Source organism: Bison bison, unplaced genomic scaffold (assembly GCF_000754665.1).
Source record: "Bison bison bison isolate TAMUID 2011002044 unplaced genomic scaffold, Bison_UMD1.0 scf7180017847476, whole genome shotgun sequence".
Taxonomy (NCBI): domain Eukaryota; kingdom Metazoa; phylum Chordata; class Mammalia; order Artiodactyla; family Bovidae; genus Bison; species Bison bison.
The window spans coordinates 13,944-16,838 of NW_011478049.1; positions in this window are offsets into that span (position 1 = coordinate 13,944).

Genomic DNA, 2,895 nt, shown 5'->3' on the forward strand with positions numbered 1-2,895 from the left:
GTGCCGGGGAACGGCAGTTAGGGCTCTTGGGTGGCCCCAGAAGAGTGGGGGGAGCCGAGTGGACCAGGCTCCCCATTCGCTTCGCTCAGCAATCCACCCGGCAGGTGGCACTAAATGAATCTTTCTTCAGGTCAACTGATAATACTCCTCTTAATCTCAACCATCTTCCATGGTCCCCGTGGGCCCCCGTATAAAGTTCAAATTTCTTAGCGTGACCTTCAAGACCTTCCATATTTTGACCTCAGGCTGTGTTTCAGTCTTGCCATCCACTCCACACATCCAAGCACCACTCACTCTTACCCAGATGAACCACTCACCTCCATCAACATCCATTCAGGCAGTGAAGCTTTTCTAAGGCACTGGGGAGGCAGGGAGCAGACAGAAAACTATTGTTTACTCAGAGCTTACATTCAAATGAAAGAGAGGCAATGAACAAGAAAAATGATGTATAAACAAGATCATTTCAAATAGTTACCAGCACTTGATCATGGAGAAACAAGTGGTATGATGCAGTGTCTGGGGGCAAGAAGGGCAGTACCATACCTAGAAGAGTCAGAAAAGGCCTTTCTGAGAAAGTGCCATGTGAGCTTAGATCTGATAACAAGAAAGAGTCAGTAATACAAAAATCTAAGGGAAGAACATTTCAGGCTGAGGAAGGACACATAGAAAGGTCTTGAGACAGAAACAGGCTTAGTGTATTAGAGGAAAGGAAATGAGGCACAGTGACTGAAGGATGCTAAAGGGAGTGTCCTGGGTGATTGGAGGTAGGCAAGTAATATTGTGTAGGGCTCTGTGGGCCATGGTAGGGGGTTTCCCATCGATTAAGGTGGGAAACTATTGGAATGTTTTAGCAGGGGAAAGACATGATTTGCATTTTTGGAAGATCACTATGGGTGGACTGTGTGTGTATGGGGGGTGGGGGTGGGATGCAAAGCTGGAAACAGGGAGACCTGTTAGGAAGTCATTGCAGTGGTCCAGAAGAGAGTTGATGGTGGCCTGGTCTAAGTGGTGACAATGGAGGTGGGAGAAATTGTCAGATTCTAGAGGTATTTTTTTGTGTCTTTTTTTGGTTTTGTTTTTTTCTAGAGGTATTTTTGAGTGATTTCTGTTCATGTTTTCTTCCTGACCAACCCAGAAGTTTCTTGAGGGCACTTTCCCTATCTGAGTGATCTTTGGACTCCCACTCTACACCCCTAAACAGTCTATTCAGTGCTCAGTGTTTAGTGACTAGATCTCTGTGACCTTCTGCAGAGAATGTGACAGGAGGGAATCATAGTAAGATAGAAGCTTTGGCTTAGGGCAGAAGTTCTGGGTCTGCTTTCTCGTTACTCTGATGCATATCTCCCTTTTTCCTTCTTTGTCCCTCGGTGTCTTCTAAAAGAATCTAAGAATGTTTTTAGAGGGAAGGAAAAGCAGGGATTATGAGTTCTTCCTCTGCACCAGACACTGTACTTAATGCTATCACATATACTACTTCATATGCTAATTTATTTTTTTAATTTATTTAGTTTTTATAAAAACATCTAACCCTATCCATTCATGTTAGAGATAAATAGATCAAAAGTCCAAAAAGGAAAAGTGACTTTATAAAGGTAAAGTCATTATTAGCACTAAATATTCACTAATTGAGTCTTACACATAAGTCCCTCTGTCCCCATTTCATAGTCTAATACTGTTTATCCAAACCCATTATGCTAAGGTCTTTTTCAGCCTCTTGTTAATTGCTAGTATTATGCAATGCTAATAAATTTCAGAGTGAAACTGCAGGTCTTGAAAAAGATTCAGGGTTTCATGAAAACAATGACAGTGACATAGAAGACAATCTCTAATGTCATGTAAAGTCCTTGAAAATGGGATTTGGCAGAGATAAACCAGTCACTACCACTGTCAGAAAAGAAAATCGACCTGGGTAATGACAGGATCAAGGCTTCAAAGAGAATGATTTAACACTTAAAGGATTACAAGAGGTCCTAGGGATAACTGAAGAAGCTCTCTAATTCTGGAAAAACAAAACAAACCTTTATGATTGTGTGGCAAAAGTCAATATTGTATTGTCATGCGCTTTGGTCAGGAAGACTGTCATCCCCCAATGATTGATTCATTCTTTGTTCAAAGAATTAGTGCATATTTGCAATTATTTACACTTTTTAAATTTAAATAAAAATGTTTCTCACCTTTTCATTTTATTTTCCAAGATAAAGTCACAGTCAAACCCTTTCCTCCTTTTCCCCCTCTCTGTTATGAAATATTGGTCCCCACTTCAAATGGACTCATTGTAAGAGGCCTTTTTCTAGCACCACTTATCTGAGAATAACAAGGACTTCATGTAGCCCCAATCATCTCTTCATCCTGTGATTGCATGCCTGGCTGCACATTAGAACCTCCTGTAGAGTTTGTTAAACAATACTGAAGCCAGGACCCCAACCTGGACTAATTCAATCCGAATCTCTGCTGGTGAGACCAGAGTGGAAACTCTGCAGGTGATTCTGTAGCATGGTCAGGGGTGTGACTGCCGCCACCGCTCCTGCACATGCTGAGACTGTAAGAGACTGAGGCTGCCTACAGTTGGACTGCTCTGAAGGGAGCACACCAGGGCCCAGGCCCAGGATGAAGGAGCAGCTGCAGGGCAAAATCCAGGAGTCAAAGGGCTGGTAGGGCTGGTAGGGTCACTTCTTTGGCAAAGCTGTTGTGCCCTTTACTGTCTTGGCAATGTGGCTACATAGCCTCCCCCAGTCCCTTGCCTTACTTTCCTGTGCTTTGGTCAAGAGAGCCTGGCTCCCTCATGGACACGTGGTGAGACAAAAACTTGAATGTTATAGTAAGTATATTATGGTTGCTAAGCACATGACATCATGTTATCTTATGGACCAAAAACATGTCTATGTCTTGTTACTG